This window comes from Corapipo altera, unplaced genomic scaffold, assembly GCF_003945725.1.
Source record: "Corapipo altera isolate COAL_440 unplaced genomic scaffold, ASM394572v1 78, whole genome shotgun sequence".
Taxonomy (NCBI): domain Eukaryota; kingdom Metazoa; phylum Chordata; class Aves; order Passeriformes; family Pipridae; genus Corapipo; species Corapipo altera.
Window position 1 is genome coordinate 1,830,858 of NW_020884904.1, and position 16,778 is coordinate 1,847,635.

General features: G+C 40.2%; 1 long non-coding RNA gene across 1 annotated transcript; it reads right to left on the reverse strand.

The window, feature by feature from the left end:
* Window positions 1–766: 766 nt before the first annotated feature.
* On the reverse strand, window positions 767–14,933 carry LOC113950800. The gene is made up of 4 exons (XR_003528888.1): window positions 14,772–14,933; window positions 12,283–12,349; window positions 6,119–6,257; window positions 767–826 (listed from the first exon to the last, which is right to left on the reverse strand). It is a non-coding gene; the product is annotated as an uncharacterized LOC113950800 (long non-coding RNA).
* Between the last annotated feature and the right edge of the window lie 1,845 nt (window positions 14,934–16,778).

Consider the following 16,778-nt stretch of genomic DNA (forward strand, 5'->3'; position numbering starts at 1 on the left):
GGGTGCAGTCCTTCCAGAACAGCCTGCTCCAGTGTGGGATTCCCATGGGATTCCACCCTCCCTTGGGCAGTCACCTGCTCTGGTATAGGGTCGCCTCTGGTCTGCAGGAGCACAGCTGCCTCACCATGGTCTGCACCACGGGCTGCAGGGGAATCTCTGCTTCAGAGCCCAGAGCACCCCCTCCCTCTCCTTCTTCACTGACCTTGGTGTCTGCAGGGCTGTTCCCCTCACAGATCCTCACTCCTCTCTCCAGCTGCAATTGCTGTTGCTCTGCTTTTTTCTCCCTTCTTAAATATGTTATCCCAGAGGTGCTACCACCATTGCTGATGGGCTTGGCCTCAGCCAGCAGCAGGTCCATCCTGGAGCTGGCTGGCATGGGCTATACTGGACATGGAGCAAACTTCTAGCAGCTTCTCACAGGAACCACCCCTGCAGCCCCCCTGCTACCAAAACCTTGCCAGGCAAACCTAATACAAGCAGTCAAGTGAAACTGGAAATACCGAGGTCTGCCCATCTGTACCTTGGGTGCCTCTGGTGAGCTCTCATGCCGAGTGGATACAATATATTCCAGGGTCCCACATGGAAGGGGATTGTCCATTTCACCTGCCTCCTCATCCCTATGGATGCAGGAATTAGTGCAGAGGGAGCTTGATCTCATTCCTCCCGGCCATACCAGTAGCAGGTTCTGGGCAAGCAGCCAAGCCCTGTGTGGGGCAGATGCCCCAGTGCTGAGATTGTTTCACTTGGGCAGATCACTGTAGCACGTGGTTGTTTCCTGCTGAGCTGTTTCTGACGTCTGAGCTAGCAGAGAAGTGATAAGAGTAATCTGGAAAGCAAGGGAAATAGTATTAGAAAACTACATATAACCTCATATGATGTTTTACAATGCCCATCCTACTTTACCTGTAGTCTATGACAAACTTACATTTCGTTACTGTCACAAGTTCTTGGCATGTATCCCTCCTTAGGAGGAGTACACAACGTGAGCAAAATGGGAGCAAACCACGTAATTCCATTTTTTTCTCTTAACAGGATATACCAGAAGTGTGTAAGCCAAGTGTTGCACAAACATCAGCTCTTAATGCAGAGCAGTGCAAACATATCAATCGCCCAGCAGTGTTCTGCTGCCCTTATCTCTTTGCCAGGGGTGATGAATGCCATGAAAGGAAATAAAAATGACCTCCTGTAGATTATGAACAGGTGTGGTGGTGGCAGGAGATTGTATCTCTACTCCCAGTCCTGGAGGCAAAACTCCTGCATACAAACCGCCCATTTTGTTTGAAACTGGATGTTCCTCTCTGCGTAAAAGACAAGTGGTCCTGCTGCAAGCACAGGAAGAGAAGGGTGAGCAACTGCATGAGATACGAAGTTTTATGTCCAGTGAGCTCAAAGGCATCGTCTGTCCCCCCAACAACTTTTGGTCTGAGCAGAGTTGGCCCCTAAAGTTTTCAAAAATCATTTCCCCTCCTCAGACTGAATTCCTGTGCCATGCATGGCAGGCACAGAGAGTCCAGCCCTGAGGAAACAGGTCAAGTGGCACGGTGACAAGGACTGAGGATGGAAAAGGATTAGAGAGGCTGAGTCAGTCATAATAAGCAATGATTAACTTCGGGGTTCTCTGCTTTTGGCATTTAGATCATGTAAAATCACAGCATTACTTCAGTGCCAGTCAGCCCCATGTCTGAGCCCTTCCCTTCCAAACAGGCACCCCAGACAAGATGGATCAAACCAGCAGAGTAAAAAGTGAAAGCTGAAAATGCATGAGAGGTATTCACAATAACTTCTGCTTCAATGGAAACATTGCTATAGCTGTAAACAAATAAACTATAAAATTTGGCACAAGAGGGGCCCAGGACTGGAATAGCAGGAATGTTGCAGATCAAGATTAATGTGCATTGGCAGAGCTACACGGAGAAACATGCATGGCACCTGTCCCCACGGTGCCTGCCTTGAGCTGGTAACGTTAATCTCCTGGTTTCATAACCACTCAAACCTACATCTTAAAACAATACCTTGTAGATTGTAATGTAAACTATTTTGAGGGAAATTTTGCTGAAAAGAAAAAAACATGCATATATGGGACAAGCCAGCTGAATCAGAAAGTAAAATGCCTCTATAAATGTGTTTGTAGAGAAAGAATATTACCTATTCTTAGGAATATATACATGTGTATGTGTGTGTAAAACTATGTAGGTTCTGTTTGTTGATAATAAGATAAGCATTAAAAGGTGTGACAAGAGAGATGAGGACTTTTTACAATTCCAGCCACATGATGTACTGCTCAGTTCCTCTCAGGAAACCTTCTCAACTTCTACCTAAATTCCCAGAGTGTGCTGCAGCCTGGATTTGTGGCAGAAATTCCCAGCCTGGATGGGATGCTGGAGAATCTGAAGCCTTGCTGTCAAATATCAGCGATAGGTGTCTGATTAGTTAGATGTCATTATATTATTCAACCATCCTTAAATAACTATTACACCATTGCAGTCACTAATCCTTTCTGAGAAAGACAAGTAAGAAAGCATTAATTGGGTGACCATTACATGTGTACTGTACTTTCTTTAGGACTGAATGTACTGCGGGCTTTGCTATGCTGTATTCCTTCCTGAAATATTCCTCACTAAGCCCTAACCCTATTAATGTCAAAACTCCTACTAATTTTAGTGGGTCTAGGAACACACTTTTTTTGTCCATCAGCTAAGAACAACTCCTTCAAAAGAAAGGAAAGAGAATAGATACAGGGTTTTGTAGCAATGTCTCACATTAGGATAATATTGTATTTTGACTTTGCTCTCACATGATTTGTCTTGAAGACAGTAGCAAATATTTACAAACATACCAGAGTCTAATAAGCTCTTTCTTCTTATGTAAAACATGTTCTGAGAAAAGCAATACCTCTAATTGTGGAGAGGGTGTGACAAGTCTGAAAACTTTTCAGTGTTTTTAATTTCTTTTAAAACTCATTCAGAAAATTTTTGGACAAACCATCAGAGATATTTTAGCTTTTTTTATGCATAATGGACTCAGCATACTCTGTGGTGAGAAAAGCGGAGCAGTCCATCATTGAAAGTCCACATAAAAATATTGTATGTTGTTCAAAATACCCATGTAAAATTGGAAATAATTTTACAGATAGTAGGAGGTTCCTACTTTTGCTGTTTTCCTTCAAGAAAATAATAGATGCTACAAAAAGAGTGGACAGGCAGTGTCCTGGTATGCCAGAGGAGTGTACTCAGCCCAGTGACACCCACTAGATGGGGATATTTCCATAGGACACTCCTGGCCTTTCAAGCAGTGTTCAGTGCACCACGAGTGTACCAACACCAGCTCATATTCACAGTTCAGATCTCCAGTCTTGGACCAGATCAGAGTTAATTTGTTATAAATACTAATTCAGAGCAGTAACAGGCAGTTTGGGGCAGCCTGGGGAGATTTTTCTCTTTAAAGAGCAGCTGATCTAAATTATTTTTTTGCTTGAGAAAGAACAGATGAGTATGTGCCTGTGTGCACACACACACACAAACACAGGCTCACACAGATGTATTCAAAAGTCTAAATGGAGCACAGATTCTACTGCTTCTTAGTTGGATTAAGTGCTTCAACAGCCTTCGAAACTTAGGCAACTGGGACATGCAAGACTTGAGGCACAGTCAAATTTTTAAATGGCCTTATGTGTTTGGTATTAGTTAAACTCAGTTATAAATATTAAAAATACTTCAGATTTGCTTGAACAAAATTTGATTTTGTTCATGTGTGTGCTAATGTGTATGTGACACACAAAACACTGCATGACAAGTGAGAAACATCTACTGTATTAAGCAGTCCCTGATTACAGTGAAAAGGGCAGAAGAATGTGTTAATCTTTTTTGCTTTTTGTAATTTCAGTGGTCTGATTTTACAGGACTCCTTGGTAAAAACTACAGAGATAAGTTAGAATAGTGATTAACCAGCCACTAGAAGCATGGCTTTTCCTATCTGGTACTCCGAGTTCTTTGAAAAGCAAAATTTAAATCTTACATGGCTCATTTTCTCCTCTACACATTCAGGCAAGACTGATTGGACTCTATGTAAGATCCTTTTCTGCATCCCAGTATTTTTCAGTCTGTGAGAATCTGGTCAGTACTTTCTATGCAAAGGAGTCCACAAAGAATAAGGCCTACATGGAAGAGTCTCTTATTCTAAAAATGAGAAACTACAGAAGTGTTGAGCTTTATGAGGTCATTTTTTATTTATAGGTGCTAACATCAGAACTAGAAATATCCCTTATTTTCACTCTATGTTTCACACATTTTGTGGGCTTTGGGGGATCTGCTAGATCCACTCACTTTCTGTTTGCAAGATTCATAGGATGATTTAGGTTGGAAAAGACCTCTAAGATTATTGAGTCCAACCAGTAACCCAGCACTTCCAAGTCCCACTAAACCCTGTCTTTGAGTGCCATATCTCCATATCTTTTAAATACCTCCAGGGATGATGATTCCACCATTTCCCTGAGTGGCCTGGCCACCCTTTCAGTGAAGAAATGTGTCCTATTATCCAACTAAACCTCCCCTGCTGCCACTTGAGGCCATTTCCTCTCATCCTGTTAGTTGTTACTCAGGAGAAGAGACAGATGCCCTCTCACTACAGCCTGTTGTAGGGAATGGTAAGTTGTAGTAGTTGTAGGGAATGGTAAGTTGTAGGGAATGGTAGGCCTCCCCTGAGCCTCCTTTTCTCCACAGTCATGATTTTGAAAGATATCTGTCTTCTTTCACCAGGATTTCATCTGTGCTCTCTCTGCCTCTTTACCTCTCTGTGTTCCTAATGTGTCATACCCAAAATTACCAAAGAACAGTTGTTTGGTAACTTTTAAAGTCACTTATGGTCTTTCCATGAACCTCAGGGAAACCAGGTCCTGTATGAACTCCACAGGTCCTGTGTGAACTTCATACACTCCACAGCACAAAACAGATTCCAGAGACCTGGGAAATCATCACACATTCCACTGAGCTGAATCACTGTATAAATGTTATCTTTGTTAACTATTTATTCCCTTACCCTCACGAGCTGGATAAGGGCACAGGAACCCACACCTCACTATCAACAGGGACACACTGCCCTTTTTTTTGGTTTTTTGGCTCACCTCTTTTTCATTGCACTGATAACTGTGGACTTTTGCCAGCTGCAAGTAGTTCTTGGCTGGCATTGGAGAAAGAACTTGGCTGGTGGCTGGGAAAAGTGTGTAGGATGATCCACCAGAACAAATTAACTCCTTGGTCTCTGCTGTGTTTCTTTGACACAGCTAGCTTTCCTTTAAATGTTGGATGCTATTCAAATTCTCTGAAGTGCCTTCCTTTGTCCCAGTCTTAATTTGTTTATTAAGAAGCATTTCAAATGGCAAATTAGAGGCATGCTTTAAACTAGAATGTGTAACATATGGAAAAAACCAACTTACAACCCCATCTCCTTACTTGTATACACCATGAGTAAGAAAACTGACAATGTATCCACAGCCTGCAGCTTTTGTGGAATAGGCCATCAATCATTAGTCAGTGCAAGTTTAATTCTGGACAACTTTCCAGCATCAGTGGAACTGCCAGAAAACATTTTCCAAGACAAGCTAAATAGAACTTTTATAATGAGGCAAGGTGCTTTTTGTAGCATCCTGTTTTCAAACAAGTGTTTGCCCAGTCTTTTTTTTTTTTTTATCAGCAAATTGCTACTTCTTCAAACTGTAACATCCCATTAACTTAAAAAACCTAGTGTATTCTAAGTGTTGTGGGAAGCATCTTATGTCTCCATTTGAGCACACACTATTGCAGAAAACAAACAGAAACTCTGTTTAAAAGCTTTTCTTGATACTTATATATTCTTTAAAAAAACCCCAAACAACTAAATTACCTTCATACATTTGCAATGCTGAGGTCCTTTCTCAAATAGGTAGAGTGAAAGACTTCCAAAGACCAAAATACCATTGGTGAAGGTACCTACTTGCTATGAAGTAGGTAGAAAGTATGAGATATAAACTACAAAAGAGAACATTCTAATCACAGGAAAAAAGGGGGTAGGAGCGTGGGAGAGGCAGGGTGGCAGCACCAGGCACACAGTTCAGCAGCCTTTCCATTAAAGCAACGATGAGTACCTGTGCATGGTGCAGACTCCCAGGTGCCGTGACGCCCTCTGAGACATGCTCAGGCATCAAGGAGCTCAGCCTTGCAGTTCAACAGAGGTTACAGAATCCCTTAGATTAAAAACCACTTTTGTTTTCCAGTCCTGTAGAGCTGAGAAGAGAGTGATGCACAGGCAGTTGGGAATCTAGCCCAAAGCAGCATATGAATTATACAGTCGAGGGTAAAGACAGTAATTTCTAATGATTCATTTTTAACACTGTCATTTACAACGAAATGTTAGTCACTAGAAAATGCTTTTGTTACAGCTTTGTGGTGTTCCACACTGCAAACATGACCCTCTCTTATCTTTTTGTAAAAATGCTACCAGTATCATGGTTTGTGTTGTTCGACAGCGAGTCTCATTTTCACAGTTCCTTATCACACAAGCACATCTTTGTGCTTCCCCATCATTCCCACCACAGGAGAGGAAACAATTTTGATCAAACACCCCAGAGCCTACAACTGTTTTGACTGTCATTTAAAAGCCAACCTCACCAGCTGAATAGCTGTAGAGATACCAATCATATCAGACCAATCAGACCCAGTTCTGACCCAGGCTGAGGTCCCAAAATGAGCTCAGAATGCTCCAGAGATCAAGATTCAGCCCAACCCTCCTACCCTAATTTCAGAGGCATCTGTCCATACCAGCCCTGAAAGGAAATCTCAAAAGAAACAAGAGGGAGGCTGTGACTGAAATCAGCATCAGGAGTTTGAATGTTGCTTAGTTTTCATGTCAGCTTCAGAATACCTCAAATAAAGAACTAGATGCCTCATTAGGGGAGTAGTGTAGGCATGCTACACTAAAGTTATGGCTTCTAGTTTTATGGCATGCTTTTTTGTGCCTAAGCACACATCTAAATGGAGCAGCCAAGGTAAAGAAAGGAGAGCTTATTCTACACAAACACATATAGGAATGAGAGAACAATCCATGGAGACATCTCTATGCAGGAGCTGGCAAAAAAATATGGAGTGGCCATTGCTAAAAAAATGAGAATGGATTAAATATAATACAGCTGCAAAATAGATAACTTAGGGTGAAACCCTTTTCCTTCCACAACTGACACAGATGCATGTGCATGCAGAAAATATATACTGATCAACCGACTTCTGTGAATTATCCTGGAAAGAAACATATGCATCTTAAAAATTCATGAGAAAACCTGTGCTTTTCATAGTACATAATTTTACTGAAGTAAATGAAAACCTTGAGATAGATGGCTTATTAACCTATCTTTTGACCCAAATGATGGCAATACTGTGGCCTTCTGGGAAATGAGACAAAAGATGTGTCTGTCCCTTGCTATTTCTGTGTCACATGTACATCACAGGAGGGATATAGCATGAAGAGAAATTGTGCTTTGCTTTTGCAGGACTTGGCAGATCAATAACATTGTGGAAGTATTTATATGACTGGAGGCTTGGGAGCAGTCAATCAGAGATAAAAGAAAGGCTGCAGTCTTGTGAAGCATTAAATGTTTTATTCCAGCTAAGTAACAGTGACATCTCCCCAGTCAGTTCCTGGTCATGGTCTGCCTGCCTCTGGCTGTGTCAGTCTAGAAAAAAAGTCAAAACTCAACTCATAAATTGCAAGCCGGTTGCCTTGAAATACGTAAGGATACAAAAATTATTATTGTAAATCAGAGCAAGATTCTTTGCCTCCTCAGAGGACTTTTTGTTCTGATAAGGAGAAAACAGAAGCTTCTTGCTGCAGCATTTGCTTTATTATTTGTTTTACTTGAATAAGTACCTACAGCAAGGTGTGTTTTCATTACACAGATAAAAAAGAATTATCAAGTGATATGGTCCAGACTAAAGGTTACCAAAACCCAAATAAATCAAACCTCTTTTTATTTGCTTCCACAGTTATGCCTCAGAGTAGAGATGCTTGCAAAGAAAAGTTTTTAACACAGAATTGAATTAACTCAAATTCCTGTGAGATTTTGCCCTCACTGTTTCTACTGCACTGTAGGAATTTTTTTCTGCCATCTCTTTTACCTCGCAAGGCAAGAAAATTATGTAAGAGTTTCAAAACAATCCTGAATGTTCTCTGTTTTTCAGTCAAAAGCAGAAACCTGTCAAATTACTAATCACAGTGGGTAGCATACTAAAATCAGTTGAAAAAAATCAACAGTTTACAGATTGATTAGTTGGAAAAAATTACACTTAGGCGCCTTAAACTACATGCAGACTTTGGAATTGAATGTCTAATGAAATGGCATTAGAACTGAAGAGCATTATTTTACCTACACAAAACATAAGAAGGCATACATTTTGTTAAAATAAAAGCTATTAAAATTAAAATAGAGAAGGAAAATATGGCTTCAAAGTCAGATCTCAAATTCCCAGGGAGAGAAACTACAAGCTGACTTTTAGGCAAGTCTGAAATAGAAGGTCAGCTCTGGTTGATGTCAGCTGGGGTCTTCCCTGGGGACAGCCCTAACATGATGCTGAGGGAAAAAACACAGAGAATGGCACAGGGGTATTAGGGTGGGCACAACAAAGAAAGCTTTGAAAGAAGATGGTGGTCTGTCCCTTACTCAACCTGGCTCCTTGGTGCTAGGCACCTGTTTGACCACAGGGAGAAGGGTGTGACCCAGAAAAATTCAGAAATCATGTGAAAACTGGCTTCTACCACATTGCAGGCATTGCCCTAAAACAACACTGTCAGTTATAAGGGTTGTCTCCTCCTAACCCCATTTGCATACAAATCAAAGATCCTTAGCAGCTCACACACTCCACAAGGGACAAGGATATAACCTGCAGCCTGTTTGCTGAAAGATGTTCAAAAGTGCTGAAATAAAAAGTATGCACTTGGAAGACTAACTCATCTCCAAAAGGAAGAGAGGTCACATTATTTGAAAATTGAATGGCTTCATAGGTGAAAAGAATCAGTAAATTGATTACTGGCCCAGTAAAGGACTCTCTCATCCTGGGTAAACCCTCAGTGCAATGAGTCCTTCATTGCCCTGTCTCTGCTCAGTTGTCTCACATCTGCTCTGCACCCATTATCTCACCAGAGCAGGATCTTGAAAGTTACCACGACCTGCTTTGCTGCAGGCTCACAACCATGTTGATTCATTAGTTTATTTTAAAATATGACTGTCATATCAGTCGCTGATTGCCAGGCTGTGTCAGATACATCGTGTTCCCTCAGTCCCCCGATTCTCTCTGTGTTACTTTGAACAAAGGATAATTTCTTTTACCCATTCATTCATTTGGGGCGAATTATGGCTGTTTCTTCCTCTCTAGCAGTCATTGTTAATACTTTCAAGAAGTTCTTGGTAAATTATAGTTTAAATCAGTATATTTTCTTCTTTCAATAATTCCCTTCTCTCTACAACTTGTACTTTCACTCCCAGTTGTTCCCTACAGCTAATGAACATGCTGCTTTTCAGCATGCATTGTGATTCTATTGTTTTTTCTTTGTTTAAAGCTTAGTCACATCATCAGTCTTTTTTTTTTATTCTTTCTGACAGCCTGTTTCTTAACAATAAATTTGGTGTTACGATGTAAACTTCTCCCAACTACTATTCCTTTTCCTATATTTACATCCTATAAGATCAGCATCAGGAATATATCTTCAGGGCCTGCAACTTCCTGGCAAGTCATATTTGCTGCTTGTAAAGCCTCTCCTTTTAGTGCTTATTTGTAGTTTCTGATGAGCAGTTTTAACAGTATTTTATGGTCCATGACAACCTCCGTGCTCCAGGAGGTCTTGTCTGGGTTGCTTTCATGGTATCATTTGCTGTTTATTTTCACAGTTCCTGCAGCAACACAGTAGTTCTTGTTGGCATTGCTATCCTTATGCCACTCCTCTAGCAGATTTTATCTCTCCTTTGGGTCATTTAGGATGTCAGTGTCACCTAGATTTTATTTCATATGGGGCTGGCAGCTCCTGTTCCTAAAATGTGACCACAAAAATTCACTCCACAGCAGCTCTCTGGCCTACTCATGCTCAAGTACTTCAAAATAATTTGCAAAGCAATGTACTTGCTGTAATTTTCATAGTTTGGTCATTGCCTCTGCCCCCAGATCATTTCTGATTCTTGAATAACATGGGATTCAGACCTCCATCAGAAGTAGAATCCTCCCTTGTATTGAAGTACACAGAAGTATTTGATTTTTTAAAAATCAAGATGCTTATGAAAGCCTTTCCCTGTAGGTGACCCAGTCTCAATTCTGTTATTTTAGCAGGTTTATGTTTTTTATGTGAACAATACAAATTTAGTTTCAAAAGCTACAAAAGATATGGCAGTCCATCACTTTAAATTTTTAAATATCCTGAATTTAGAAGTAAACTGCTTAAAAATATTTTTTGTGCATAATTTTGTGTGAAAGCCCAAGAATAATAGCCCCAATAGACTGCACGTGCTGTGAACTTACAGAGGGATGTGCCATGATATTTTTTCCAAATGACATTCCATATGGATTATGAACCTCACCCATCATATTTCAATAGGCATTTAAGCAAACATCTTGCCTGAGTAATATTGGAAAAAAAATATTGGAAAAAAGCTGGGAAATAGCAGTGAAATACACAGTGAAGACAGCATGCTGTTCTGAGTTCTTTTATCTTCCCTCAGGAAGTACATTGCAGAATATTTCTGAGTGTGCTGCCAGCTCCTGCAATTATTTGTTGCTGTTTTTGCAAGGAACCAGTGATGGTAGAACCGATGCCTTCTCCCAAATGCCACTTCTTAGTGGAACCTCTCTCAGATGCCTCCCTTGCTTGGGCATGAGCAGCACCTGAGATGCTGCAGGAGGGAGGCAGATCTCTCCAGGGCAGTGGCAAGTGAAGGGTGAGGTAGGAGGTGCAGGGAGAGACAGGGAGGGTGTCTCCCAAATCTTAATGGTCTGTGAGAGGGCTACCAGGCTGCACCACCTTTTCCTTTCCCTGTGTGCTTCCTGTGCCCTCAAATGTAAGTGAGATCTTGAGTCCCGGGGGATAATTTCTCATCAGAGAAGGAAAACTGCAGGAGAAATTAAGTGAACTACTGTTTCCACAGAGGAATCCTTGTTTTGTTGACTTCCACAACAACCCTGAGAAGCAGATGATGTGGGGAAATAGTGTGCTAAAGTAAAACAACATACTCGTGAAAACAATGGATTGTATAACGATTCACAAACTCGAGAAAGGCAGGATGGAGGGGGCAACTACGTTTTCTTAATTAAATGCATTTCTTTGTTCCAAATCATTCAACGGCTTTTTCTTGTGTACTTTAACAAAGACCACATGCAAGTTAAATATCAGTGTAGCAATGACTTTGTGCTTGCACTAGCAATTTTGAAGATACATGGTCAGCTGAGAATCCTGGCTAGTCTTGGCTTGAGCAAATGGATTAGAGCATCTTTAATTTATGAATTTTAAAAGTCAGACCTTTCCGAATGAAGGATTCATGTGTTTTTGTAGCCTCGGGGAAGAAGCCAGCTGTAAAAGGCTAACCTTTATTGTGGGATTTCTGTTCTCTTCTATTTAATACACAAACTTACTCACCATAACAACCACTTAAAACTGTGTGGCATGAAACAGCAAAAAAAAAAAAAAGGCAGCAATACCCATCCTTGAAGGAATACTAATTCAAGCCACCTTCAATTCCACAATGGAAAAATGAACTAAATGCCATAATCCAGAAGGGCAGGCAATTTTAAAACTGGAAATACTGGAGCTGTTCCTCTTACATGGATATAAATAATGACAAATCTGCTAAAATCTCTAAAAGCACAATGACCAATTTTAGCTTAAATTCTGTTCTGCCTTAATGAAATAAATAACGTGATGCTAGATACACATGCACGGGGGAAATACGTTCATAACATATATTTAGAACAGGAAATGGGAAGTCAGAGTATATGAATGACTGACCCTCTTACAAGGTTTTATCACACTGTTTGCATTTTTCTTTATTTTGAAATGACAACGACAGTTTTTTAATTCTCCTGATTTCATAAATGTTTACGATACACGGCTAAACACCATCTAGCATAACACTGACACAGCTGCACTAAAACTAGGAGGGAAGATCAGACAGCCTGTATGATTAGACAAAGACAACCTACTGGCCAGTGAGTCATCTACAAAACTGATGCTGCCAAACTGTGAACTTCATGTGTACTTTGTCACTTCTTACTTGCTCACCATTCTGAGGAAGGTTCGAGGAGCAATTTGTTGTGTGACCTTTGGGGGATTTCTTGATGCCTAGAATCTGCAAAGATCTATGATATTTTCCTAACACAGCTGTTATCTTTGTGGTTTCTGACAGCAGCAAGTGCAATTTATAGCATAAAAGAGGAGAAAACTTGCCAGTGTATGATACATATTCTTGACCAAGGGAAGAAAAAAAATTTTATCCTCATTGTGCTGATTTTGGTTGGGGTTAATTTTCTTCACAGCAGCTGGTGTGGGGCTGTGTTTTGGATTTGTGCTGAGCACAGGGTTGATAATATAGAGTTGTTTTGGTCACTGCTGAGCAGAGTTTGCACAGAGCCAAGGCCTTTTCTGCTTCTCCCACTGCCCTGATGGTGAGGAGGCTGTGGGGGTGCAGAGGAGGCTGGGAGGAGACACAGCCTGGACGGGTGACCCAAGGGATATTCCAGACCAGAAGGCATCATGCTCAGCATATAAAGCTGGGGGGAGAAGAAGGAAAAGGGGGACATTTAGAGTGATGGCACTTGTCTTCCCAAGTCACTATTACGTGTGATGGAGCCCAGCTTTCCTGGATATGGCTGAACCTGCCTGCCCTTGGGAAGTGCCCTTGTTTTCCTGCTTTGCTTGTGCACATGGCTTTTGCTTTACCTATTAAACTGTCTTTATCTCAACCCACTTTTACCCTTCTGATTCTCTCCCCCATCCCATGGGGGGAAAGTAAGAGAGCAGCTTTGCGGGGCTTGGTTGCTGGCTGGAGTTAAACCACAACAGTCATACACAACCAAAGCACTGTTGCACATTAAATTTCCTATGTTTTGTTAAAAAAACAGACAAGAAAACCATTTTTTCCTCAAATTAAATGTCTCTTTTTTTATGGTGTGTATAACAAAAGTTCTCCATTTCTCACTGTGCATTTTGTTCATTCTTCTCCTTTCTCTTTTATTCCATGCAAGCACATTTGCTATTTTCATCCTCCTTTAAATTAGCTTCAGGTACTCTTCCCCCAGTCATTTGCTTTTCTTAACTAGCTCTTTTATTTCCCTGCTAAAGCTTCATTGTTTTGTCTACTTGACTTTCTTTCATACCATCACTCCCAAGCACTTTTTCCGTGCAGCTCTTCCTTCACAGTGCCTCTGTCTTCCCACAGAACTACCACTTCAAAAAACATCTCTGCTGCTGTAAATTCCCCCGTATGAGCTCCTATTTACCTTACTTCAACTCATTTCATCTATCAACTATCTGATCTATCAACTATCTAATCTATCCAATCTTCAACTCATTTAATTTATTTGGTTACTTCTCCTGCATGCAGCTTCTTCATGAAGGTACTTCTTCACGAGTTGGCCTGATTTTCACAGCACCTCTTTGCCCATTTCTTGATTCTTTTGTCCCAGCTCTCATATATATATTATGTTTGTCCATTGTACAATTGCTAGAAGCCAAACAGGAGAAATGGAGCTAGGAGAAAAGATCTGTACCAAGACTTAAAACATGCCTAATTTCATGTTACAAAAAGCTGAAGTTAATAGGACTGGTCAGCAAGGGATGCCATGAAACAGAATAAAAAATTTGACTCTAGGGTGGTTTCTCTTTGCACACATCACCTCCAAGGAAAATGGGACCTGCTTCCCTGTGCTATCCAGGCAATATGATTCAACAATGGCCTGGAAGGATCCCCTCTGATAAGGACAGAATAGCTTAATATTTGTTGATACCCAGCCCTCTTCCTTTTAAGAACTAGTATCAACAAAGCTATCAACTATCTATCTGCTACAAACTGATTGATTCATTAATTTTGTATGAACCACTAAAAAACTTTTAACCACTTCTTAATGATGAAATACACTCTGAAAAAAAATCAGGAGGTAGACTTTTGAATTTCACTCTCAGTTTTCTTAATCACAAATTCTTAAAAGCATGAACTACTATGACAGTCCTCATGAGAGTGTTTCAAACTATGGACTGTGTGTCAGCTGACACTCTCCTTCCTCCCCCAGGAAAACATCTGCACACTTCTGTAAATAGGATTTACATTTTCATTTATCAGACAATATTGCCCTTCCTGAATAGCTAGAAAAATTTGGCATGCAGAAGTTTTAAAGTGTAAAATGACTGTATAGAATCATTTAGGTTGGAAAAGACCTTTAAGATCATCAGATCTGACCAGCAACCCAGCACTGCCAAGTCCACCACTAAACCATGTCCCCAAGTGCCACACCTACACATCTGAATGCACATGGACAGTATATTTGAGAAGCAAAAAGATTCCCATCCACTTCCATGGACTTAGGCATTACAGATAGAAATAAATAGTGTAATGCTTTCTTATAACTTTCAGAGCCTTATTGCCACATGACCTGATTTTTAAATGAAGGCAACGTCTTGGAGTGGCATTTAGAGTGTATGGAACTATGTACTAGAGTACAGCCATTTGCCTGTGTGCTTATTTTTCAGTTGTGACTGAAGGAAAGAGTCCTTACCAGGCTTTGCAGTCTGTGTAAGTCCAAGCAAATTCAATATACTGTATTTCTGTGGTCTGGAAAGCAGATGCAGTTTAGAGGTTTCATCTAGTTTCTTGTTGTCACAAGTCTAATAACATCAGGTAGGTGACTCACTGCTCCATCTGCTGTGGTCATGAGTCACTGACACAATGCAAGGCACGCTGGAAAAAAAGGCATCGTTGATTAGTTTAGGTCCTCACCAGCCAGAACCTTGAGTACCTTAACAAGAAAATACATCTATAAAGCAGTAAAAACGAGATCAAAGTCTGTTCATATTACAAATATATAGCCCCTATCTTGCTAAATAATGTGCCATTAAAACTGAACAGTGTTTGTATTTGCATAATTCTGTTTTTCCTGAGTAAAGTACAGCTGCCACTTGATTACTGTGTTTGAAAAGACTGTCAAAGACATACTGTGTGCTGATAGATCAATATTTCATGATTCCTCATCATAAGATAACTTAACTACCCGAAAATTTTACAGTCATCCATGAGAAGGCCAAAAGGAGATAATAGAACTCCATCTCAACTCTGTAGCTGTGAACAGAAAACTAATATAAATTCTTTTCTTTTTCAAGAAAATAAAAATAAGCAAACCCCAAATTCCTTCTGCAATCTGTTCAATAAAGGCCCACGTGATGTTCACCTACACCTGAACATTGCTCTGGTTCTGACAAGGTGTGAAGATAAATACAATAACTGCTCATAATCAAATCTATGTGTGATATTTTTGTATTTTTTTTCTAACAGGGTCTTACTACTTTATGATTTAATGAGCCTGCAGAGCAAATTAAAATAAACTAGAATGAGGCAAAGGTATTGCCAAAAAAGTATTAAATTAGAAATTTTTCTGGACCCATAATTCCAAGAAAATTCAGACTGTTACCCTTCCTCTCATTGCAGTCAAGTTTCTCCCAAACATATGTGAGTATTTCAGTGTCCTTAACACCTATTTACTTGAGAAAGACCTGACAAAACTATGATCATTAACTGATTCTGCCCTAATTGCTTTGAAATGCCTAATTCTTTCCTAAATCTTCTCCAAGGCTCCCAGATGTCAGGTTGAGTTAAAAAATTTTATATATGTTTAACGTACAAAAATGGTCAGAAAGTTAAACACTGAGCTGACCCAGCAAAATAACTGTGGGTTTTTATACTTCGAGTTATTCAGTCCCAACATTTACAAGTTTCCATGCTGTAAAACCTCATGTGAGTAGAAAAACATTTGTACTACAACTTAGAGCTTTATACGCCCAAGTAATCTGATACAGCAAATTATCAGTAAAAAGAGTAGACAATCAATACTTTTACCACATCTTAATCTGTTTGGAGAGCGTCTTTCCCGTGGAAAACCCCTGACTGATACTGTACTAATAAAGGAAATAACTTCACGAGGTAATTATACTTGTTGCTGACATCCTAAACATCCTGGACTGACTCCAGCCGTGTGGTTCAGCCTTTGGGAGGGAATTCACATGAACAGCTGAGACATACACAGCTTAAAACGGTATAAACTGCAAATCTAACTGGTGTTAATTCCCTCTCTTAACTCTGCTCTCCCTCTCTCATGTCCTCCTTCCCCCTTCAGCAAGGAATTAAGGCTTTCTGTTTCTGGAATTTTTGCCTGCTGGTGATAGATTTTTTTCTTTGTTGTACAGATGTTTGATGTTGTTTATACTCACATACTTCAGAAGGCTGCCTTTTCTTCTTGTATTATAGGTTGTATATTAGCCAGACATCTTGCTATTCTTTTTTTCTGCAGCTAACTAATTGATTGATTGTTCACAGCACAATTGTTGGAGAGGGAAGAGATCTCTATTAATTAATTGGTAAATGGACATGCAAAATAACAGATGTTTGAAACACAGAAAAGAGAATATAATGTACTGCCTTTAAATGAATAAACAATGTGTGGGAAAAAAATAAATCAAAGATGCACAACTCCCTACCCTGCTGCTTTCAGGAACAATGGCCTTTTGTCTCA